We start from the raw sequence: 26,387 nt of genomic DNA, 5'->3' as shown, positions 1-26,387 counted from the left end.
GTGCCACAAATACTGGTAATTACGTCTAAAAACTAGGGGGGGTTGTCTGTTAATGTAGTCAATAATCAGTTTTCAAGGCTAATCTTCTGTACTATTCTGTATAACACATAGGTGAGAGTAAAAGCAATGACAAAGATTCCCTTCTACCCAGTTCAAAAAAGATTATCCAAGAGACTGTTGTCCAGGGTCCTGGAAAAATGTACATTTCTTTTCAGTTCTCTCTAGCTCAAAAGAGTTTCAATGGATGGCTCAAATAATGTTTTTAGAGTAAGTGGCCCACTGCCAAATTAGGCACCACATGTTGCAGCACACTGACAGCATCCATACCACTGTACAATGGCTAAAGATTGTGCAAAAAACCCTTGCTTTTGGGACAGAGCACAAGAATTGTTTTGTCCATGTTCTCTCATGAAGAACACTGCAGCAAAATAGTCTAATTATTTTGACAGTGTTTAACCTAATACAAGTAACAAAAAGGCAAACATGGCTAGCCTTATGACTCAGTTCCCACAAGTCAGCATAGCAAATCATAATCAAACCGAATCAAAATCAGTATTTGTAGAGCGCAGCACTTTCACCCCAGAGGGTATCTGAGTGCTAGGGTGTGATGTCTCTGTCAAAGAGCCAGGTCGAGTTTTTTCTGAAGTCTGTGGTGAGGGTGCTGTTCGGAGGGGTAAGGACTAGTTGTTCCAAGCCTTGGTGGTGATGTAAGAGAAGGAGCAGCCAACACTGCAGCTGCATTGGATTCCGGGTGTGTGTGCAAGGGCCAGCGAGGGGGAGCACAGGTGTCTGGTGGACTGGTGGAAGCTTAGTCAGTGGTTAATGGACACAATCACCTGCACCATCACCGACAACAAAACCACACTCATCCTGGAACACATGAACTTCCAGCTCAGCACTGACAGCAACTACACCATCAAAGGCAACCTTGCTTACAGATCGCCTGGACCACGCACCAGACTAAGCAACCCCATCTTCGATTTCATCACCCCACTCACCATTGAAACCAAACACTACGTCTTCCAGGGAGACGTCAACTTTCACTTAAACGACCCCATCAACACCAACTCCACTGACCTCCTGGAGAGATAGGGTAACATTGGCCTCAAGCAACTAGTCACCGACTCCGCTCACACAGCAGGACACACTCTTGTCCCCATCTTTACCTCTAGCAATGGAATCCAATACAGCCATACTTCAGAACTCACCTGTTCAGACCACTCCATCGTAAACTTCACCATAGCTGGACACTCCTGTAAACTCCTGCACACCCCAGATAACTCAACACCAACTTCCGGAGCTGGTCCATAGTCCCGCGGCAACAACAGACACACGTCCTCAACAGCACAGAGCCTGCCGGGACCATCAAAACTGGACCTCCCTGTTCAGAAATTCAACAATTGGACCACTAATGTGGGTGACCAAGTTGCCCCCACCAAATCACCCAAAACACACAGACCCATCAAACAAGCTAACAGGTACACCCCGCAATTCAGCACATCAAAACACAAGTGTAAGCAGCTGAAGAGAAGATGGCGCACCAGCAAGGGCTGCACCAACAAAGCCACCTTCAAATCAGCCCCCAATGAATACCAACATCAGATCAAAGCAGCAAAAAGAAAGGCACGAACTCATCTCATCAAAACCAGCGCTAACCAAACCATGGAGCTCTTCACCATTGTCAGAGAGTTTACCAGCCCAACAACCACGGAAAATGCGATCCCACCCTTGCTAGAACTCTGGGACACCCTCGCCAACCACTTCCACAACAAGATAGCAACCATCTACAAGAACTTTGATGTCCAACCCTCCAACCCATGCAGCTTCCGACCAACCACCACTTCCGATTTCACACTCAACAATGGGGACAAGCCCAGCGCACAAGACACAGTCACCCTTATGAACTCCATCCACTCAGAAGCACATACTGCCCCCTGCCTGCACAGACTCTTCAACCTAGGAAAAGACAAGATTAGCCCCCACCTCTCCACAGTCACTGATTTCTTGCTAACCACCGCCACCTTCCCTGATGCCGGGAAACACGCAGATGTCAGACCCCGCCTCAAGAAACCCTCGGCAGACCCCAGCGAATTCTAGAACTACTGTCCCATCTCTCTGCTTCCATTCCTCACTAGGGTATTGGAAAAGGCCCTCAAACTACAACTCATCAACCACATGGAAAGAAAAAACATGCTAGACACCTCCCAATCAGGATTCAGAACCAATCACAGCACAGAGACAGCACTGATCACCGCAAATGAAGACATCCACACTCTACTTGACAGAGGAGAATCAGCAGCCTTGATCCTGCTCGAACTCTCTGCCATCTTTGAGACGGTCTACCATCACCCTCTCTTCAACCACCTATGCCAGATTGGAATAACAGACAATGTGCTCAGATGGATGGCATCCTTTCTCACAGGACACACCCACAATGTCTGCCTCCCCCCTTCACATCGCAAGCACATCATATGCAGCATTCCCCAAGGCTCACATACATCGGCAGAACGCACGCCACCAACATCATCTCCCATGCTAACACGCAGCTAGTCTTATTGCTCTCCGCCGAAATGTCTGCGACAAAGGCTAGCTTCCACAGCTGCATGAAGGACATATCCGCAAGGATGAGTGACAACTGCCTAAAACTCAACACCGACAAGACAGAAGTCCTCATCTTCAGCAAACACCCAGACCTCTGGAACAGCTCCTGGTGGTCCTCGGAACGTGGTCCCATTCCCACACCAAAAGACCACACCTGCAACCTCTTCATCATCCTAGACCACAAGCTCTCCATAAAGGAACAGATCAACTCTGTCTCCTCAGCCTACTTCAACATGCTCTGCATACTCTGCAAAATCTTCAAGTGGCTCCACATCGACACCAGTGACGCATGCCCTCATTACCAGCTGACTGGACTACGGCAACTCACTCTATGCACCTCCAAACTAATATAATTACTCCAGTCGGACCAGATTGATCCTTTACCTACCCAAGAGAGCCCACATCACGGAGCAGCTGAAAGACCTCCACTGGCTTCCGGTCCAGAAGAGATGCCAATTAAAGCTTCTGACCCAAGCCCTCCATGACCAGGGACCTACCTACCTGAACCACCAGCTGTACTTCCACCATCCCTCTAGGAACACCCGCTCTGCACACCAGGCTCTTGCAAAGATCTCCCGTGTACGCCAATGCCACACCAGAGGACACTCCTTCTCCCATCTTGCATCTAAAGCCCGGAACACCATCCACCTCCGCACCTCACCCTCACTGACCAACTTCATAAAGGCTTTAAAGACCTTGCTCTTCGAATGAGGCCCGCAGCAAAGCACCTGAATACCCTCACGGGTGATAAGCCATACTATGTAAGTACAACCTGATTGACTGATTGATGTAGACCGATCCTTGATCATGTAGAGCTTTGTAGGCATGCGTGAGGAGCTTCAACTGGCATCTCTTCTGGACAGAAGCCAGCAGAGGTTTCTGAGGTGGGGAAAATGTTGGTACATTTGTGGAGGTCCAGGACGAGTCTGTGTAGGAGGCTGATCTGGCTTATAGTGGGTACCTGATGGTACTTACACCTTGTGCCAGGTCCAGTTATCCCTTATTAGTAGATTAGTAGTGTTCTAGCAACTTAGGCTGATAGAGGTAGCTACAGCAGAGCAGCTTAGGCTGAACTAGGAGACATGCAAAGCTCCTACTATATCACTTATATCATATAGCACTATATCACAAGAAACACAATACTCAGAGTTACTAAAAATAAAGGTACTTTGTTCTAGTGACAATACGCCAAAAGTATCTCAGAGGATATACTCCCTTAGGAGGTAAGTAATATACACAAAATATACACACAAACCAAAATCAGGTAAGTAAACAGTTACAAAAGTAGTGCAAGCACTGTAGAACACAATAGAATGCAATAGGAGACAATAGACCTAGGGGCAACACAAACCATATACTCCAAAAGTGGAATGCGAACCAAGAATGGACCCCAGGCCTAGTGTAGTGTGTAGAGGGTCACTGGGAGTGTAAGAAAACACTAAGGGTGTCCATGATACCCCACCCAAGACCCTGAAAAGTAGGAGTAAAGTTACCCTACTACCCCAGAAACACACTAAAGTCGTGATATTAGATTCTGCAAAGGCAACAACTGACTGCAAAGCACTGAAGACGGATTCCTGGACCTGAGGACCTGTAAAAGAAGGGGACCAAGTCCAAGAGTCACACAAGTGTCCAGGGTGGTGGGGGGGAAGTGTGGGGGGGGGGGGGGAATCAGGAGCCCATTAAACCCCGGATGAAGGTGCAAAAGGGCTGCCTTCTGGTGGTAGAAGCTGAAGATTCTGCAACAACGGAAGATGCCAGGAACTTCTCCTTTGCACAGAAGATGTCCCACAGCGTGCTGGAGGATGTAGAGTTGTTTCCACGCAGAAAGACCGCAAACAAGCCTTGCTAGCTGCAAGAGTCGTGGATGAAGAAAATGGGTGCTGCCGGGCCCAGGAAGGACCAGGAAGTCGCCCCTTGGAGGAGGAGACAGAGGGGGCGCTCAGCAGCACAGAGAGCCCACGCAGAAGCAGGCAACACCCGCAGAAGCACTTGAACAGGCGTTCAAGAAATCTGAGCACGGCGGTCATCTCAACACTACAAAGGAGGGTCCCACGAAGCCGGTGGTCAACTCAGCGAGTTGAACAATGCAGGACGGAGTGCTGGGGACCTGGGCTATGCTGTGCACGAAGGATTCCTTGCAAAAGTACACAGAAGTCCTAGCAGCTGCAGTTCACTCAGTACACAGGATTATTGTATGGCATGGGGAGGCAAGGACTTACCTCCACCAAATTTGGACAGAAGGATCTCTGGACTGTTGGGGTCACTTGGATCCAGCTCCTGTGTTCCAGGGACCACGCTCGTCAAGATGAGAGGTGACCCAGAGGACCGGTGATGCAGAAGTTTGGTGCCTGCGTTAGAACGGGGAAGATTCCGTCGACCCACAGGAGATTTCTTCTTGGCTTCCAGTGCATGGTGAAGGCAGACAGCCCTCAGAGCATGCACCACCAGGAAACAGTCGAGAAAGCCGGCAAGAATAGGCGCTACAATGTTGCTGGTAGTCATCTTGCTACTTTGTTGTGGTTTTGCAGGCATCCTGGAGCAGTCAGCGGTCGATCCTTGGTAGAAGTCAAAGCGAGAGATGCAGAGGAACTCTGGTGAGCTCTTGCATTTGTTATATGAAGAGAAACCCACAGGAAAGACCCTAAATAGCCCTCAGAGGAGGATTGGCCACCTAACTAGGTAAGCACCTATCAGGAGGGGTCTCTGACATCACCTGCTGGCACTGGCCACTCAGAGGCCTCCACTGTGCCCTCACACCTCTGCATTCAAGATGGCAGAGGTCTGGGACACATTGGAGGAGTTCTGGGCACCACCCCTGGGTTGGTGATGGACAGGGGAGTGGTCACTCCCCTTTCCTTTGTCCAGACTCGCAGCAGAGCAGGGGCTGGGGGATCCCTGAACCGGTGTAGACTGGCTTATGCAAGGAGGGCACCATCTGTGCCCTTCAAAGCATTTCCAGAGGCTGGGGGAGGCTACTCCTCCCCAGCCCTTAACACCTATTTCCAAAGGGGGAGGGTGTAACACGGTCTCTCAGAGGAAATCCTTTGTTCTGCATTCCTGGGACTGGACTGGGCTAGCCAGACCCCAGGAGGTCAGAAGCCTGTCTGTGGGTTGGCAGCAGCGGTAGCTGCAGTGAAAACCCCAGAGAGCTAATTTGGCAGTACCAGGGGTCCATGCTGGAGCCCCGGGGATGCATGGGATTGACACCCCAATACCAGATTTGGCATGGGGGACAATTCCATGATCGTAGACTTGTTACATGGCCATATTCAGAGTTACCATTGTGAAGCTACATATAGGTATTGACCTATATGTAGTGCAGGCGTGTAATGGTTTCCCCACACTCACAAAGTCCAGGGAAACTGCCCTGAACAATGTGGGGGCACCTTGGCTAGTGCCAGGGTGCCCTTACACTTAGTAACTTTGCACCTAACCTTCACTAAGTGAGGGTTAGACATATAGGTGACTTATAAGTTACTTAAGTGCAGTATAAAATGGCTTTGAAATAGCGTGGACGTTATTTCACTCAGGCTGCAGTGGCAGTCCTGTGTAAGAATTGTATGAGCTCCCTATGGGTGGCAAAAGAAATGCTGCAGCCCATAGGGATCTCCTGGAACCCCAATACCCTGGGTACCTAGGTACCATATACTAGGGAATTATAAGGGTGTTCCAGTGTGCCAATCAGAATTGGTAAAAATGGTCACTAGCCTGCAGTGACAATTTTAAAAGCAGAGAGAGCATAAGCACTGAGGGTCTGGTTAGCAGAGCCTCAGTGACACAGTTAGTCACCACACAGGGAACACATTTAGGCCAAAAACTATGAGCACTGGGGTCCTGGCTAGCAGGATCCCAGTGAGACAGACAAAAACAAACTGACACACAAGTAAAAATGAGGGTAACATGCCAGGCAAGATGGTACTTTCCTACAGTCTGGCAGCCACGTTTTGTATGGTTTGGAGTCTTTTGAGGAGTTGGGAGGAGATGGTGGCTTAGAGTGCATTGCCGTAGACGAGGCGGCTGGTGACAAGCGCCTGTATGACCGTTTTCATGATTTTGACTGGGACCCATCTGAAGATTCTGTGGAGCATGCAGAGGGTGTGGAAATAGGAGGAGACAACGACTATGTTGATTTGGCTCCCTATGGTCAGTTTGCTTACATGTTCAGTTTGCATATATTTATGGTGGTCCTAATGTTGGATATGTATCCAGCAGGACTGCTACAATTTGGAGTGTGTCACACTACAGGCAGCTGTTATTTTAATGTTTGAATCATACCAGCTACATCCAACATCAAGGGGCTTTAAACAGTTAGAAGTGGGAAAACACACTATAAGCTGTAATTTCTTACGTTTCAGGGGCAAATAGTTCAATCTGTGAAAACCTTATCTGTACATCATTAGATTTTAATTTCCTTTATTTTTGAATGTGGATTATTTTAATTCCAGAAATGAGATGCTTGAGGAGTTCTGCAAGACTTTCATTTGGCAAGACTCAGAGTTTGCCAGTCATTCAGTATCAACTTCAGAATTATCATTTTGTAGTGTTAAAGTAGCCTGTATTTTTTTTAAATAGAGTAAGTGCAGCAAAGCCCTGTCCACCTGTCTTTCCATCAGTATTTTTGGTTTCAATAATTTCCACGATACCGCACCAAGACGGTATGAACAGTAAATAGTTCATGTGTGGCGATCTCACACTTCTCTCCTTCCTTGTACATTCACAGAAACCTATATCACTGTTCAATCCTCCATTTATTTACTGCTGGTGTGAAGAAATGGGATGTGTTATATGGTGTGGTGGTGAAACCTCACTGAGTAATATACTTACCAACCCCTTTTGGACCCCTAGGTTTCGTCTGTCTATCCCTCGGCTAATCCTTTGGTAGTTGTGGCACTCAGTATCAAGGCCAAAAGAATTGAAGAAATCAACACAATACTCAAAAAATCCAACAACAATTTATAAAAATACTTTGTATTTTTATAAGACTCTAGACACTAGAACGAAAAAAATCCAAAAGAGAGCTCCAGTGATATAGATTTTACAAGTAATAAAAATCACAGCAATTTCCCTCAACCCGCAAACAAGCCTTCGCAAAGTCAACGAATAGGATACTTAAAAATAATTGTAAAAAAAATCTAGGTAAGTTTCAATGCAGTCGATTAAGTACTTGAGGTGACCAACTTCGGCAGGGAGCTAGTTAGGGGGTCAGCAAGGACATCAAGAATATTTACCTTCATAGAAGGAGCAGTCCTTCAGTAGTTCCAAGCACTTTATTCGTGTTACAATGGAATCCTATGGAGTGGTCCTGATGCAAGGGATGAAGGATGCTGAAAATGCTCAAAGGATGTTGTGGATGAGACGCGGTCGACAAAGGGTATTCCTGCAGGAATTCCTCAGTCAGCGAAGATGGTGAGGGGGATCTCTTTGCAGGGTTGACATCCTGCAAAGTCCTCCTTGGTCTAGCCAAAGTCCAGGCGGCACCAGATTACCAGTCGCCCATTGTCGAAGTCACAGGCCAATCCTTCCTGAGTCGATAATGCGTCTTCTGAGGGTCCAGCAACAATCCAGCAGCACTCCTGGGTTCAGCCAACTCGGGTGCAAGGCTGTGGTTTGGGTCATGGTCCTTGGCACTGCATAGAGGCGGTAGCAACATGAAGACTTTAGGCTACCAACTTGCCCCAGCAGGCTTCTTCAGCTGTTGTGTCCTGTAAAGAAATGGCTCCCTGTTGCAGTTACCCCCCACTTTTTGCCTGATGCTGATGCTGACTTGACTGAGAAGTGTGCTGGGACCCTGCTAACCAGGCCCCAGCACCAGTGTTCTTTCACCTAAAATGTACCATTGTTTCCACAATTGGCACACCCTGGCATCCAGGTAAGTCCCTTGTAACTGGTACCCCTGGTACCAAGGGCCCTGATGCCAGGGAAGGTCTCTAAGGGCTGCAGCATGTCTTATGCCACCCTGGGGACCCCTCACTCAGCACAGACACACTGCTTGCCAGCTTGTGTGTGCTAGTGGGGATAAAATGACTAAGTCAACATGGCACTCCCCTCAAGGTGCCATGCCAACCTCACACTGCCTGTGGCATAGGTAAGTCACCCCTCTAGTAGGCCTCACAGCCCTAAGGCAGGGTGCACTATACCACAGGTGAGGGCATAGGTGCATGAGCTCTATGCCCCTACAGTGTCTAAGCAAAACCTTAGACATTGTAAGTGCAGGGTAGCCATTAGAGTATATGGTATGGGAGTCTGTCAAAAACGAACTCCACAGCTCCATAATGGCTACACTGAATACTGGGAAGTTTGGTATCAAACTTCTCAGAATAATAAACCCACACTGATGGCAGTGTTGGATTTATTAAAAAATGCACACAGAGGGCATCTTAGGGATGCCCCCTGTATTTTACCCAATTGTTCAGTGCAGGACTGACTGGTCTGTGCCAGCCTGCTGCTGAGAGACGAGTTTCTGACCCCATGCGGTGAGAGCCTTTGTGCTCTCTGAGGACAGAAACAAAGCCTGCTCTGGGTGGAGGTGCTTCACACCTCCCCCCTGCAGGAACTGTAACACCTAGCAGTGAGTTTCAAAGGCTCAAGCTTTGTGTTACAATGCCCCAGGGCACTCCAGCTAGTGGAGATGCCCGCCCCCTGGACCCAGCCACCACTTTTGGCGGCAAGTCCAGGAGAGATAATGAGAAAAACAAGGAGGAGTCACTGGCCAGTCAGGACAGCCCCTAAGGTGTCCTGAGCTGAGGTGACTCTGACTTTTAGAAATCCTCCATCTTGTAGAAGGAGGATTCCCCCAATAGGAATAGGGATGTGCCCCCCTCCCCTCAGGGAGGAGGCACAAAGAGGGTGTACCCACCCTCAAGGACAGTAGCCATTGGCTACTGCCCTCCCAGACCTAAACACACCCCTAAATTCAGTATTTAGGGGCTCCCCAGAACCTAGGAAATCAGATTCTTGCAACCTAAGAAGAAGAGGACTGCTGAGCTGAAAAACCCTGCAGAGAAGACGGAGACACCAACTGCCTTGGCCCCAGCTCTACCGGCCTGTCTCCCTCCCTTCGGAAGAAAACCGCTCCAGCGACGCTTTCCCCAGGACCAGCGACCTCTGAATCCTCAGAGGACTGCCCTGCTCTAAAAGGACCTAGAACCTCCAGAGAACAGCGGCCCTGTTCACCCAAGACTGCAACTTTGTTTCCAAAGGAGCAACTTAAAGACAACAGCATTTCCCGCCAGAAGCATGAGACTTGCAACTCTGCACCCGGCGACCCGACTCGACTGGTGGAGAAACAACGATTCAGGGGGGACTCCCCGCCGACTCCGAGACTGTGAGTAACCAAAGTTGTCCCCCCTGAGCCCCCACAGCGACGCCTGCAGAGGGAATCCCGAGGATCCCCCTGACCGCGACTGCCTGACTCCCAGATCCCGACGCCTGGAAAAGACCCTGCACCCGCAGCCCCCAGGACCTGAAGGATCGGAACTCCAGTGCAGGAGTGACCCCCAGGAGGCCCTCTCCCGTGCCCAGGTGGTGGCTACCCCGAGGAGCCCCCCCCCCTTGCCTGCCTGCATCACTGAAGAGACCCCTTGGTCTCCCATTGATTCCTATTACAAACCCGACGTGTGTTTGCACGCTGCACCCGGCCGCCCCCGTGCTGCTGAGGGTGTACTTTTTGTGCTAACTTGTGTCCCCCCCGGTGCCCTACAAAACCCCCCTGGTCTGCCCTCCGAAGACGCAGGTACTTACCTGCTGGCAGACTGGAACCGGGGCACCCCCTTCTCCATTGAAGCCTATGTGTTTTGGGCACCACTTTGAACTCTGCACCTGACCGGCCCTGAGCTGCTGGTGTGGTAACTTTGGGGTTGCTCTGAACCCCCAACAGTGGGCTACCATGGACCCCAATTTGAACCCCGTAGGTGGTTTACTTACCTGCAAGAACTAACAATAACTTACCTCCCCTAGGAACTGTGAAAATTGCACTGTGTCTAGTTTTAAAATAGCTATATGTGTTTGATTTGAAAAGTATATATGCTATTGTGATTATTCAAAGTTCCTAAAGTACTTACCTGCAATACCTTTCATGCAAAGTATTACATGTAGAATTTGAACCTGTGGTTCTTAAAATAAACTAAGAAAATATATTTTTCTATACAAAAACCTATTGGCCTGGAATGGTCTCGGAGTGTGTGTTCCTCATTTATTGCCTGTGTGTATGTACAACAAATGCTTAACACTACTCCTTTGATAAGCCTACTGCTCGACCACACTACCACAAAATAGAGCATTAGTATTATCTCTTTTTGCCACTATCTTACCTCTAAGGGGAACCCTTGGACTCTGTGCATACTATTCCTTACTTTGAAATAGTGCATACAGAGCCAACTTCCTACATGTCCCTGTTCTGCAAACAGGAGGCCAGTCGGCTGGACCTTGGACCTCTCGGTTTCTCAGGGCTCTGGAGACAACGCCTTTTTGATCAGCACACAGCAGGCACAGTCCCTCTGTTCGCTAGTCACCAGGTGCAGCAGGTGAAATCTTTGATGATGGAGTCTCTTTTTTCTGTTCACTCGGTGCTGGAGGGCAGTCCTCCTTTGGTCCTTTTTGCAAGTCAGTCAAGATCTGAGGTCTGGATGCCAGGGTTACCCCTTGTATGCTCAGACAGTGCCCTCAGGCCTGGATGCTGCGATTAGCCAATGAGCTACCAGGGTCCTTCCCAACTGGTGACCACTTCCTGTGGAGTGGGGCATGTGGCTACCCCAAATTGACCATTTGCTCATTCCGAAGATGGCAAGATCCCTTTCTTGATTTTCAGACTTCCCTAGCCCACAACCAACGTGTGGCTACCTCAGGGCTACATGCCTCTGGGGACGCCAGATTGGCAACTTGTTCCCCTCTCTGCTCCCCGTGCCACCTAGTCTACTTCAGCAATGGGGCAGCGCCCCCCCGCTGTTCCACCACTGCCGTTCATAGGTGGCTTCACCTTTGAAGCCTGCCTTTTGGGGCAGCCAACTGGCTTCCTGCAAGAGGGAGGTGATGCCTCACTGGACCGCAATCCTTCATTGTCCTCCTTCCTAGGTGTGATTGGCACGTCTCTCCAGGAGGGCAGAAGCTGTCTCATGGAACATGCTCCATGTGTGCCCGGGAAGGCACAGGAGTTTTAAAGGCAAAAAAGTGGTAATTTTGCTAAAGCTGCACACTGCATTACATTACATTATTTAAATTTTAGATACAAGCCGTGCTTAATGTAATGAGTTGTTTTGATACCTTGGAGTTCCCACTTTAGTCGCACCAATCAGGAGCTAGCACAGCTGAAGGGTCAGCGTGTAACTTTGCACTCACTATTTGGGCGACCAAGTTATTCCAACCTAAAACCGTAGTTTTGTGTGTGTTACTGTAAGGATATATAAAGTACATCTCCTGCCTGTATCTTATGTTGCACCCAGCCTTTAGGTCACGGTAGGTCTGCCAGATGGGTGACTTACACACATGTTTAGGGAAAGTGGGCGCTTTGCTTTTGTTGTCTATGACAAAGTTAGGTTAGCAGTGTGCGACTGTTCTAAGTGTCCGCAGTGGCGGGCTAGGGGACCCGTTTTACTTGGGGGACCTCCAGGGTGGCACAACCAGTGCTACAAGCCCTGGGGTACCCCTCTAACATACATGCCCTGGGTACCAGGGTACCATCTATTAGGGACTTACAGGTAAGTCAGCCATTTCCAATTAGATCAGGCAATTGGATATACAGTTTAGTTTCAGGGCACTGACATTGAGCTTAGCAGGCTACAGTACACTCTTAAGAGTCGAAAAACCAGCCGCTTCATCAGAAAACTTGGGGGTGACCATGCAAAAAGAGACATTTCCTTACACCACATATCTCATTTATAAGCAGGATGAAGAGCAAGTAAATGCAAGCATTAGCAAAGCCAGCAGGACTCATCATTTGGGTTCAAATGCAAAACTACTGGCTCTGTCAATGCTTTTTGCTGATGCTGTTTAGCATTTTAAAAAAAATGAAATACTTTTTGCCAGTTCTGTGCAGCATTGCAAAAGTACAAAATAAACAAAAAGTGCCAAGATGTTAACACATGCGTCATGACCATGGCGGTCTAGCTTGATGATGTATATGCATATGTGAGTAACTGTGCATGCGCATATAAGTACCACATGGCAGCCAGATTTTTTTTTTCTTTTACCTCCCTTCCAACGTGGTATACACCAATCTCACAGCAGTAAAGATAAAACATAATGTAAATTTGCATGAAAGCACTGTTTTGAAAATGAATGGCCAAGCTATTTGTTTTTCAAAACCGAAATGGAAGGGGTAGAAGTAGGTGGGTGGGGTTAAAAAATGTTTAAAACAAAAAGACTGATGGAAGATTGGAGGAGCGTGAGGAAAAAGAGGGCGGAATATAGGAGAAAGAAGAGAGCAACATAGAAATAGGGCGCTACAAGGATTGCAGGGGATGCACTTTGAGATGGGTGAAGCAACTTCGGCACATTGATAGCAAACTCCAATGATATTAGGAAGTTCACGGTCATCTGGAGGTGATATACGATGGTCAGGGGCAAATACACCTTCAACAGACAGTAGTTGCAGTTCAGGAAGACTGGTACCCATGACTTCCCCAAGTGTGCTGCAACCACAGGCATCAATTTTGGGAACATCCAAGGAACACTGCTGAGGCTAAAAGAGAGCACTAAGAACTGAAAATTCTCCAGGCCCACAGTGAACCACAGGTAGCACATATGAGCCTGTAGGACGGAGAGGTGAAAATAAATATTTTGCAGGTTCAGGGTCACCATCCTGTCTCCGAACTCTAGAGCAGACAGGACCTGGGATAAAAAGTTTAGCTTAAATGTTTCCTTCCATAAGAAAGTGCTGAGCTGGGGGAAATCTAGAAAAGGACAAAGGCTTCCATCCTTCTGTGCCAGGAAGTAGCAGGAGTAACACCTAGCTCCTAGTTCCAATGCTGGATTTATCTGTATGGCCCTCCGGGCCAAAAAAAAGCCTGCACTTCAAGATGGAAAGGTGGCCCTCCATCAGCCACCCCGATGGTAGTGAAGTGCGCAAAAGGTGGAAAGAAATGGAAGAGCAAAGCCCAGACTGACTATTCGGAGAACCCATTTGTCCGAGGTGATGGTTTGCCACCTTTGAAGGAAATTTTGAATCCTGCCTACTACAGGGACATACTAAAGCATTTATGCGGCTGTGGTTGCTGGAAGGGTGAGGGACTGAGCTGCATGTTGTCCCTGATGACAAGGACGATGTCTTTGTGAGCCGCACCTCAACCATGAAAAGGCTGGAAGTGCTGCTATGCTGACAGACCCTGACAAAAATTAAAAACCCCTACCACAGAGGGGGAAAACTTGTTAGTGTAATTGTCTGGGGGATGCAGATTGACCCAAGGAATCTGCTGTGTGCCCTGCTTGAACCGTTCCAGGGCTGAATCTGAGTTTTTGCTAGGGCGGTTCACCAGGCTGGAGTTCTTCTGCCAGAACATTATTCTTCACCACCATAGGAGGGAGTTGTGGGTCTAGTACTTCTGCCGCCCTCCACATAACGAAAGCAAATGGGGGCACTTTCATCATTGGCAAGCCAAGGAAGGGAAAAACAAGGCCAGTACCAGGAGCAGTGTCCAGGTGACTGGCATCTTGTAGTTCCTAATACCAGTTGTTCTCATAATATTGGGGAACAAAATCATCCCTCTCATCAAAATTGTCATTACTGGAATCAGTGCAAAAAAGACTGTGCAGTCTGGGCCTAACTGCATGGTAAAGGCAAAGTACCATCATCAGAAGGGATGCTGGCTGACCGTACTCCAGAGGAAGCACGGCATGGTCTTCATTGAGGTCAGAAAGCAAAGTGAACTGCAAAGCCTGCTCTGGAGTCAGCAGTGGTGGCATCAATAAAAAAATGCTGAGACCGAGAACGGTTTGAGGGGCACTCACTGCGGGCTTGCCAGAGAGAAGGAACACCAGAGAGAACCAGTAAAGTGACAAAAATGCACAGCATGGCCTGCTGAAAGTCCTCTACTTGCTGCAATTTCGTCAAGAAACCCAAAAATATGGAATGCTTCCGGGCTAGACTTGAGATATGGAGCGAGACCGGGACCAGGTGACACACCAATGCCCTCAGACCCTCTGTAGGAAAATGCCACTGTTGACATGGTTACCCCCTATTTTTCCACATTTTTAAAAGTCCTGCTAGGGCCTTGTGTGAGTTCCTGTTAGCATCTCTTTTTAAGTTTAAAAGTTAGGATTTAAGTACTAGAAGTAGTTTTTAGTTTCTTAAAAAGTAATCCCAACATTTAGAGACATAATGAATAGCACAGATGAGATGGTGATGAAACTCAACCTCACCCCTTACCTCCATAGAGGGATGGCAGAGTTAATGACTCTCTGTAAACTAAGACAGATTAGAACTGCTTCCAATCCTACCAAGGTCAAGTTCCAGGAGCTCTTGGCAGAATACGCCAGGGACCACCCTGCTGCAGGGGAAGACCTCCCCTCAGAGTGGGAAGAAGTTGGGGATCAGGAGGAAGAACTCCCCCTGCTACCTTAACTAGGGAGAATATGGTTCCAAGACCCCTGTCTCCACAAATCCGATTCACAGATGCTGGTTCTTCCACAAGGGAGTCCAGCCCCTCTGTTCACATTGAGGACAGCCTCAAGGAAGAGGACATTCTTCTAGCAAGGATGGCCAAAAGATTAGCTTTGGAGAAACAGCTCCTAGCTATAGAAAGAGAGAGAGAGAGACAAGAAATGGGTTTAGCACCCATAAACGGTGGCAGCAACATAAATAGGGCCGAGAGAATACTGACATCCTAAAAATCCCCAAAGGGATTCTTTCTAAATAGGAAGAAGGTGATGATGTCACCAAGTGGTTCACAGCTTTTGAGGGAGCTTGTGCAAACAGAAATGTAAGTAGATCTCACTATGGAGCTCTCCTGTGGGAAATGTTTACTGGTAAGTGTAGGGATAGACTCCTCGCACTCTCTGGTAAGGATGCAGAATCCTATGACCTCATGAAGGCTACCCTGATTGAGGGTTTTGGAGTCTCATGAAAGAACATCTGTTAAGTAATCGCTTCAATGATAAGTTTTATCAATATCTGGTAGACCTAGGTCCAGATTCTCCGCAAGAATTGGAAAAGAAGGTAGACCACTGGGTCAAGACAAGCGTGACCAAGACTTCCACAGGGGGTGACCAAAAGAAAGGGGTCACAAAGCCTCCCCAGGGGAAGGGTGGTGAAACATCCAAGGACAAAACTAAAGAGTCTTCTCAAGGGCCTCTTCAGAGTCCACAAATGAGTACGAGGGTAAAAACTTTTAACCCAAGAAGGCCTGGTGTCACAACTGTAGACAGCATGGACACCAAACTGGAGACAAGGCATGTCCCAAGAAAAGTCCCCCAACTTCTACTCCAGTTAGCACTGAAATAGCCAGTCTCCAGGTGGGATCAACAGTGTGCCCAGAGCAAATCAGGGTTCACACTGAAGCTACTTTAGTCTCTGAGGGTGGGGTGGATATAGGCACCCTAGCTGCCTGGCCACCTAACATGCAAAAATACAGGCAGCAGCTCTTGATAAATAGGAACAAGGTAGAAGCCCCGAGGGATACAGGTGCCAGTGTCACGATGGTGACAGACAAACTGGTTTCCCCAGGACAGTTTGTGGCTGGACAGACATATCCAGTCACCAATGCTGATAATGAAACTAAAGTCCATCCCATGGCAATGGTGACTTTAGAATGGGGAGGGGTTGCTGGCCTGAAACAGGTAATGGTCTCTTCTGCAATTCCAGTAGAGTGTTTGCTAGGGAATGATCTGGAGTCCTCCGCATGGGCTGAGGTAGCGCTCAAGACCCATGCAGCCATGCTGGGTATCCCTGAACTGGTGTGTGTTACGACAAGGGCACAGAGCAGAGCACAGGGTGAAAAAAAAGTGTTGTAACCTGGAATAATGGCCCAACCATCCAAGAGAAAAGGTAAGAGGACTGAGGGACCAGCCTCTGTACATAAAAAGAAACAGGATCACTCTTCCCAGGAAGATGTCCTATTCCCTGAGGGAACTGAGTCCTTGGAGCCGGAGCCTTACCAGGTAGTTGGGCCCAGGGGGACCCTCAAGGGAACATCTGTGTCAGGGGCAAAATACTTGTCCCACTCTTGAAGGCCTGAGACAGCTAGCAGCTGAGCAGGAAAAAGTAAGTGTCAATGGATCCCACAGGGTCTATTGGGAGGATGGACTCCTTTACACTGAGGCAAGAGATACCAAACCTGGTGCCACTAGGAGTGGTAGTGGCTCTGGAGTTGAGAGAGTTCATCTTCACCTTAGCCCATGAAATTCCCCTAGCTGGGCATCTGGGGCAAACCAAGACATGGGACAGTTTAGTGAACCATTTCTATTGGCCCAATATGTCCCAGAAGGTAAGGGAGTTTTGCAGCTCCTGTGTCAACTGTCAAGCAAATGGCAAGCCAGGTGGCCCCTCATTCCACTTCCAGTAGTGGAAGTCCCCTTTGAAAGGATTGGTGTGGACATCGTGGGTCCACTTGAACCTCCCACAGCCTCAGGGAACCAGTACATACTGGTAGTAGTGGATCATGCTACCAGGTACCCTGAAGCAAATTCCCCTTAGGTCAACTACTGCCCCTGCAGTAGCCAAGGCCCTAATTGGTATCTTTACCAGAGTGGGTTTCCCTAAGGAGGTGGTTTCTGACAGAAATACCAACTTCATGTCAGCTTACTCAGAGCATATGTGGAATGAGTGTGGGGTGACTTACAAATTCACCACACCTTATCATCCACAAACCAATGATCTTGTGGAAAGATTTAACAAGACAATGAAGGGCATGATCATGGGGCTCCCTGAAAAACTCAAAAGGAGATGGGATGTCCTTCTGTCATGCCTGCTTTGCACCTACAAAGAGGCGCCACAGAAGGGAGTAGGGTTTTAGGCCTTTGAGTTTTTGTTTGGCCATCCTGTAAGGGGACCACTAGCACTAGTAAAAGAAGGCTGGGAGAGACCTCTCCATGAGCCTAAACAAAATGTGGTGAACTATTTGCTTGGCCTCCGCTCAAAGATGGCTGAGTACATGGAAAAGGCATTCAAAAACCTTGAGGCCAGCCAACAACTGCAGACATTGTGGTATGACCAAAAGGCTGCAATGGTTGAATTCCAACCAGGGCAGAAAGTCTGGGTTCTAGAGCCTGTGGCTCCCAGGGCACTCCAGGACAGATGGAGTGGCCCTTACCCAGTGCTAGAGAAAAAGAGTCAGGTCACTTACCTAGTGGACCTTGTCACTAGCAGGACACCAAAAAGGGTGAGCCATGTTAACCGCAGTAAACTGTACAATGACAGGGCAGACATAACCATGTTGATGGTTACTGATGAGGAGCAGGAAGCAGAGAGTGAACCTCTCCCTGACCTCCTCTCAATGACACTAAGGATGGATCAGTAGATGGAGTTGTCTACTTAGACACCCTCTCTGCCTAACAGCAAGCTGACTGCAGGCAAGTCCTACAGCAGTATGCTGAGCTCTTTTCTTTGATCTCTGGACAGACACTTCTGTGTACCCATGATGTGGACACAGGTGACAGTTTACCTGTTAAAAACAAAATATTCAGACAGTCTGACCAAGTCAAAGAAAGCATCAAAGTGGAAGTCCACAAGATGCTGGAGTTGGGAGTAATAGTGCACTCTGGCAGTCCCTGGGCTAGCCCAGTGGTCTTGGTCCCCAAGGATGGAAAGAGAGAGACAAGGTTTTGTGTGGACTACAGAGGGCTCAATTCTGTCACCAAGACAGATGCTCACCCCATACCAAGAGCAGATGAACTGATTGATAGATTAGGTGCAGCCAAATTCTTAAGTACCTTTGACTTAACTGCAAGGTACTGGCAAATTAGGATGGCACCTGGAGCCAAAACAGCATTCTCAACACCCGATGGGCATTATCACTTTATTGTTATGCCGTTTGGCTTAAAGAATGCCCCTGCCAAGTTCCAAAGGTTGGTAAATTAAGTCCTTGCTGGCTTGGAGTCCTTTAGTGCCGCATATCTAGATGATATTGCTGTCTTTAGCTCCAACTGGCAGGATCACCTGGTCCACCTGAAGAAGGTTTTGCAGGCCCTGCAAGCAGCAGGCCTCTCTTGCAAGGCATCCAAATGCCAGATAGGGCAGGGAACAGTTGTATACTTGGGTCACCTTGTAGGTGGAGGCAAAGTGCAACCCTTACAACCCAAGATCCAGACAATTCTGGACTGGGAAGCTCCAAAAACCCAGACTCAAGTCTGGGCATTCCTTTGCTTGAGTGGATACTACAGGAGGTTTGTGAAGGGATATGGATCCATAGTGACTCCCCTCAGAGAACTTACCTCCAAGAAAATGCCTAAGAAAGTTAACTGGACCTTAGACTGTCAAAAGGCCTTTGACACCCTGAAAGAAGCTATATGCTCAGCACCAGTTCTGAAAGCTCCAGATTATTTTAAGCAATTCATTGTACAGACAGATGCCTCCAAACATGGGATACAAGCAGTCCTATCCCAAACCAATGATGATAGCCTTGGCCAGCCGGTTATTTTCATTAGCAGGAGGTTACTCCCCAGCGAGCAGAGTTGGAGTGCCATTGGGAGGGAGGCCTTTGCTGTGGGTTGGTCACTGAAAAAGTTGAGACCATACTTGTTTGGTACTCACTTTATAGTTCAAACTGACCACAGACCTCTCAGGTGGCTCATGCAAATGAAAGGAGAGAACCCTAAACTGTTGAGGTGGTCCATATCCCTACAGGGAATGGACTTTGTAGTGGAATGCAGACCCGTCACTGCCCCTGCCAATGCAGATGGCTTTTCCAAGTTCTTCCACTTAGAAAATGAAGACTCTCTTGGGAAAGGTTAGTCTCATCCTCTTTCGTTTTGGGGGAGGGGGGGGTGTAGGAAAATGCCACTGTTGGCATGGTTACCCACTAACATTTTGCCTTTTGTTGATGCCAGCTTTGACTGGAAGTGTGCTGGGACCATGCTGACCAGGCCCCAGCACCAGTGTTCTTTCCCTAAAACTGTACACTGTCTCCACAATTGGCACAGCCCTGGCACAGTTATGTCCCTTGTAAAAGGCAGCTGTGGTACCAAGGGCCCTGTGGCCACGGAAGGTCTGTAAGGGCTGCAGCATGTATTATGCCACCCTGGGAACCCCTCACTCAGCACATGCACACTGCCTCACAGCTTGTGTGAGCTGGTGGGGAGAAAAAGACAAAGTCGACATGGCACTCCCCTCAGAGTGCCATGCCCATAACCCACTGCCTGGGGCACAGGTAAGTCACCCCTCTAGCAGGCCTTACAGCCCCAAGGCAGGGTGCACTATACCACAGGCGAGGGCATAGCTGCATGAACATTATGCCCCTGCAGTGTCTAAGTCAATTCTTAGACATTGTAAGTGCAGGGTAGCCATACTGAGTATATGGTCTGGGAGTTTGCCAAAAACAATGACTACAATGAATACTGGGAAGTTTGGTATCAAACGTCTCAGCACAATAAACCCACACTGATGCCAGTGTGGGATTTACTGAGACATGCACACAGAGGGCATCTTAAGGATGCACCCTGCATGCCAGCTCAACTGCTAGTGCTAGGCTGACCGGTCACTGCCAGTCTGCCGCTTCCAGGCAAGTTTCTGGCCACATGCGGCGAGTGCCTTTGTGCACTCTGTGACCAGGAACAAAGCCTGTCCTGGGTGGAGGTGCTTCACACCTCCTCCTGCAGGAACTGTAACACGTGGCAGTGATCCTCAAAGGCTCAAACCTGGTGTGCCTGCCCCTCGGACATAGCCCCCGCGTTTGGCGCAAGTCTGGGGAAATAATGAGGAAAACAAGGAGAAGCCACCCCCTCAGCCAGGTCCCCTAAGGTGACCAGAGCTGAAGTGACCCCTCCTTGGAAAATCCCCCATCTTGTTTTGGAGGATTTAGCCCAATAGGAACAGGGAAATTCGACACCTGGAAGAAGCACTGCACCCGCAGCCCTCAGGCCTGTGAAGAACCGACCACTGGTGCAGCAGTGACCAGCAGGCGGTCTTCACCCTCGCAGAGTCAGTGGCTGGCCCGAGAAGCTCCTCTGTGCCCTGCCTGCAACGTCTGAGTGACCCCCGGGTCCCTCCATTGAAATCTATTGTAAACCTGACACCCTGTTGCCAACTGCACCCGGCCGCCCCTGTGCCGCTGAAGGTGTGTTTTGTGTGTTTACTTGGGACCCTCCCCCGTACTCTACTAAACACCCTTGGTCTGCTCCCCGAGGACGCGGGTACTTACCTGCCAGTAGACTGGAACTGGAGCACCCCCTGTCTCCATAGGTGCACATGTTATTTTGGCTCCTCTTTGACCTCTGCACCTGACCGGCCCTGTGTTGCTGGTGCTTGGGGTTGACTTGAACCCCCAATGGTGGGCTACCTATGCCCCGGAGACTGAACTTGTAAGTGCTTTACTAACCACATTAACCTAACTGTACTTACCTCCCCCAGGAACTGATGAATTTTGCAGTGTCCAGTTTTAAAATGGCATAGTCATTTTATGAAACACTATGTACATTATTGTTTTGGTTCAAAGTCCTAACTATACCCATGCAAAGTATCTTACATTTAATGTACCTACCTGCAATTTGAATGCTGTGGTTCTAAAATAAAGAAAATAATATTTTTCTATATGAAAACCTATTGGCCTGGAGTTAAGTCATTGAGTGTATGTTCTCATTTATTGCTTGAGTGTGTTCAACAAATGCTTAACACTACCGTCTGATAAGCCTAACTGCTCAACCACACTACCACAAATAGAGCACTAGTATTACCTATTATAGCCTCTGTCAAGCCTCTTGGGGGACCCTCGGACTCCGTGCACACTATCTCTCACTTTGAGATAGTATATACAGAGCCAGCTTCCTACACCCTCTATGAAGTCCCCGAATGTCAGGACGGGGCTGATACCCAGTTCACTTGCACACGAAAAAAATTGCAAAAAGGGTATTCAAAAACCAAGGAGTACCTTTGGACTTGTGTCTGCAGGCATGGAAAGAAATTAATTGATGTCAGTTTACATGGTGAAGTGTATATCTGGCTGCGTCTGTCACCTCCAAAGCGGAAGGATGGCACCTACGTTCACACAGGAATATTGCTTTCAAAGTTCTCAGACCCATTCTTACGCATGGGGAATATTCACATAGTGAGTAATCTATAATTCAAAATATCCATCAGAATCTATGCACCAGGGGAGGGACAAACACAAGAAGTGGAAGGACTGCCACTGAATAAGAAACAAGCAAACTAGATCATCCATAAACACAACCAATGCCAAGCAATGAGTTAAGATAAAGCTCGCTTTGAGTTCCGGGTATGTCAACAGTACGACTTTTCAAACAACAGACAGCCACTAGCTGGCTGTATGGGAAACCTAAACACAGAAAGAATTTATCCCAGGAAATGACCTGTTAATGGTGTTGTCCAGTGAAGCTGCACTTGTCCAGATGTGCTAACAAAGGCAAAGTGACAAGCACAGTAAACAAAACTTAAACTACTGTGGTATTTTTGTAGTTCTAGATGTTGAGAAATTCTTCAAAAGCTTTTAAATCTATGAAAAATAACATTCTGGAGAAATGGTACTCTCACTATCATTGTGTCTCTGATCAGCAACAAAATGGTTACTTACCTGTAAGAGTAGTTTTGGAGCTTGCAGAATTTTCTGTATTCACATGCTCCATGTTATGACTGGGCCTGAAAAGTCGCTTCTCTTTTTTTCCCTCTTAGTCCGGTAGTCGATCATTTGGTGTAAATGTCTGTCCCCTTGTGATGGCAGAGTTATGCCCCCTAAGTCCTTGTCTGTGGTCCCTATCTTCAGTTTCTCTCCCCCCCCCTTTGGTGATTAACATTGTCCTTGTGGCTGGCTCTATATATATTTTTTTTCACTACTCAGACAAAGTATTTTGGGAGGGTCATACCCGAATCCAGAAAATTCTTTAAGCTGCAAAACTACTCCTACAGGTAAAGTAACCATTTCATTTTGCAGCGCAAATCTTTCCTGGATTTGCATAGTGTACACTGATTTTGTAGCAGTATTTCCCCCTAGTCGGTGGTTAGGGTAGAGTGGTTATTTGTTGGCTGAGAGGTGTCTTAGTATATTTTTGTCCAACCTGTACTTGTTTGATTGCCTGAATATCCACAGAAATATTTTGTTTAAAAGGTGTGTACCAATGCAAATGTACCTGCAATGCAGAAGGAATGTATGAATAAGTTGGAAATTAATGTCTGTATGGCACCATTCATCCTTGTGGAGAGTGCTCTTGGCTTCTCTTTTACAGAACTACTCCTGCTAGTTTACAGCATGCCTTGATGGTTTTTAGTATTCACCTCATGTTGTTCCCTTTTGTGACTGGGGGCACTATATTAGCTAGTGTGTAAGAAGTAAAACACTGGTTGCCCTTCTAGATATATTTCCTGTAAGTAGCACATCACTGCTCTCGACATCTAGAGAATGCAGGGCCCTATCTGCTTGTGTCTTTGTCTGTTGGAAGAAGGCTGACAGCTGTATTGCTTGGTTAACATGGAAGTGAGAACTGACCTTGGAAAACAACTGGAGGTTTGTTTTCAAGGCTACTTATTCCCTGTGTATTTAGAGATAAGGTTCCTATATTGTGAGTGCCTACAACTAGCTGACTATGCAGTGAAGCAATAGCAACTAAAAAAGCTGTTTAAGTGATAGTAATTTTAGTCCTGATTTGTGCTTAGCCCCAAATAATGATTTCACTACCCATGCTAATACTAGGTTTAGATTCCACGCTGGTGTGGGTGCTGATCTTTTTGGTGCAACTCTTCTTGGCACCTTCTCGAAATCTTTTGACAACCATTGACTGAGAGAAATTCAATCCTATAGCACCTGGTGTGTATGCAACTATGAACACTGTGTCAGGATTCCTACCTACGCCACTAAGGTACCACTAGAGCTCAGCAGTGTTAGCTCTAATACGCCATTTAGGCTCCCTGGGAAGACACCATCCCCCATACCTAAATATGCTAATAGTGAAGAGGGCTGTTGGTCTACTGAGAGTCCTCTCTCTTGTAAATGGAAAGACACCCAGTTTCAGCAGAGAGCTGCAGTCCAGCAACAGCATGCAGTGACAATTTTCTGGCTGAAACTTTGCCTCTAACAGATAGGGGCAGAGAGATGTTTTATCGTAACACTGCTGGTGTTCTGAGAAGCCTGCCCTAACGTAAGAACACATGTTTCTCATGAAGTGACAAAGATTGCGGTGTTCCACTTTGTACTAACAACAAATTGGAGACAACCTTAAGCAAAAAACAAAACAAGAATGTCAGAGTAAAAGGAATGAAAAAAATTCCTGTGCTAAGAGCGTATGAGATAAAGGAAAATAAAACATCACCACAGAAGAAAGTTTCTGCTCAGAATATAAAATGAATTGTTACTAGTCTAAAAGGCGCAAGCTGCAGGCCTATGGCTAAAATAACGTGCCCATAAATAACCTCATGCCAATGGTTGTATGGCTACACCTGAGTATCACTGGTATCTGTGAGATACTGACAAAAGCATTCACAAATTTCCCTGACCGATCAATAGCGGATTCCTTTGAAATAGACTGCGAGGATTCCTGGATGCATAGCTTTGGGTATTGTGTTTGCTGCAACAAGGCACATGTATGGCATGACCTATCACATCACAATATAACTCAGTCACCAAAAGACCAGGTACTTCTGGATGCTTTTGTACAAGATCTGAAACGTCAGTCCAACTAACCTACTCTCTTAAAACAATTCCATGCACTTTTAACAATACCAAGTTATATTGTGATGTGATAGCTTATTCGAGGCAGACGCAGTATCAGCATTAGCCTTAATCTTTCTCTTATAGTGGTTCAAGGTATTTCTGGCAATACCCAGTCTAGGTAAACCATCATATACTCTTTTAAATCCCACTTGTGTGAGGTACTGGTCTGTCTGCTTCTATGTTTTGAATGTCTGGCAGGTGGATAGCTATCAGAGTTACGCCACTCTGTATTGCCAAGTTCCAGATCTCCTGTGCTAGTTTGGACTCCACATGATACCTTGTCCCTTCCAGTTGTTGAGGAAGAACATGGTTGCTTTATTGTATGTCTACATTTATATTTTTTTTACACCTGATGTGCAAGTAAAGCTTTTGGCTCTAGAATTACAGTCTTTACTTCAAACACATTTATGTGTCTGACTGCTTCTAGAGAGTTCAATTAACCCCTTATGCTTAGATTCCCTATGTATGCTCCTCATTCCATGTGTGAAGCATCTGCAGTGATGGCCACTGTAGGAACCTGGCTCTTTATATATTAGACTAAAATGAGGTACACTGTGCAAAGAGTCCAAGCTCTCTTTTTGGATAGTGTGATCGAGCAGTTAGGCATATCAGAGGGTAGTGATAAGCATGTGATGCACACACTCATGCAGTAAGTGAGACATACACTCAAATAAATCCGACACCAATTTATAAAAATAACAATACTTTTATATAAACATTGATACTATGACCACCTGTAAGGAAATGCCTCCTTGGCATGGTTACCCCCTGACTTTTTGCCTTTGCTGATGCTATGTTTTGAATTGAAAGTGTGCTGAGGCCTGCTAACCAGGCCCCAGCACCAGTGTTCTTTCCCTAACCTGTACTTTTGATTCCACAATTGGCACACCCTGGCATCCAGATAAGTCCCTTGTAACTGGTACCTCTGGTACCAAGGGCCCTGATGCCAGGGAAGGTCTCTAAGGGCTGCAGCATGTCTTATGCCACCCTGGAGACCCCTCACTCAGCACAGACACACTGCTTGCCAGCTTGTGTGTGCTGGTGAGAACAAAACGAGTAAGTCGACATGGCACTCCCCTCAGGGTGCCATGCCAGCCTCTCACTGCCTATGCAGTATAGGTAAGACACCCCTCTAGCAGGCCTTACAGCCCTAAGGCAGGGTGCACTATACCATAGGTGAGGGCACCAGTGCATGAGCACTGTGCCCCTACAGTGTCTAAGCAAATCCTTAGACATTGTAAGTGCAGGGTAGCCATAAGAGTATATGGTCTGGGAGTCTGTTTTACACGAACTCCACAGCACCATAATGGCTACACTGAAAACTGGGAAGTTTGGTATCAAACTTCTCAGCACAATAAATGCACACTAATGCCAGTGTACATCTTATTGTAAAATACACCACAGAGGGCACCTTAGAGGTGCCCCCTGAAACCTAACCGACTATCTGTGTAGGCTGACTGGTTCCAGCAGCCTGCCACACTAGAGACATGTTGCTGGCCCCATGGGGAGAGTGCCTTTGTCACTCTGAGGCCAGTAACAAAGCCTGCACTGGGTGGAGATGCTAACACCTCCCCCAGGCAGGAGCTGTAACACCTGGCGGTGAGCCTCAAAGGCTCACCCCTTTGTCACAGCACCGCAGGACACTCCAGCTAGTGGAGTTGCCCGCCCCCTCCGGCCCCGGCCCCCACTTTTGGCGGCAAGGCCGGAGAAAATAATGAGAATAACAAGGAGGAGTCACTGGCCAGTCAGGACAGCCCCTAAGGTGTCCTGAGCTGAGGTGACTCTAACTTTTAGAAATCCTCCATCTTGCAGATGGAGGATTCCCCCAATAGGATTAGGGATGTGACCCCCTCCCCTTGGGAGGAGGCACAAAGAGGGTGTACCCACCCTCAGGGCTAGTAGCCATTGGCTACTAACCCCCCAGACCTAAACACGCCCTTAAATTTAGTATTTAAGGGCTTCCCTGAACCTAAAGATTTAGAT

The 26,387-nt window shown here is 47.7% G+C and overlaps 1 protein-coding gene across 7 annotated transcripts in view; it reads right to left on the bottom strand.

The window, feature by feature from the left end:
* The window catches only part of SUPT20H (SPT20 homolog, SAGA complex component), a 566,651-nt gene that overhangs the window by 352,826 nt on the left and 187,438 nt on the right, over window positions 1-26,387 (bottom strand). The gene's annotated exons all lie outside the window — the stretch shown is intronic.

Source organism: Pleurodeles waltl, chromosome 8 (genome assembly GCF_031143425.1).
Source record: "Pleurodeles waltl isolate 20211129_DDA chromosome 8, aPleWal1.hap1.20221129, whole genome shotgun sequence".
Classification (NCBI taxonomy): Eukaryota; Metazoa; Chordata; class Amphibia; order Caudata; family Salamandridae; genus Pleurodeles; species Pleurodeles waltl.
Note: the sequence above shows the minus strand (reverse complement) of the source record. Positions and strands in the feature narration are given on the sequence as shown.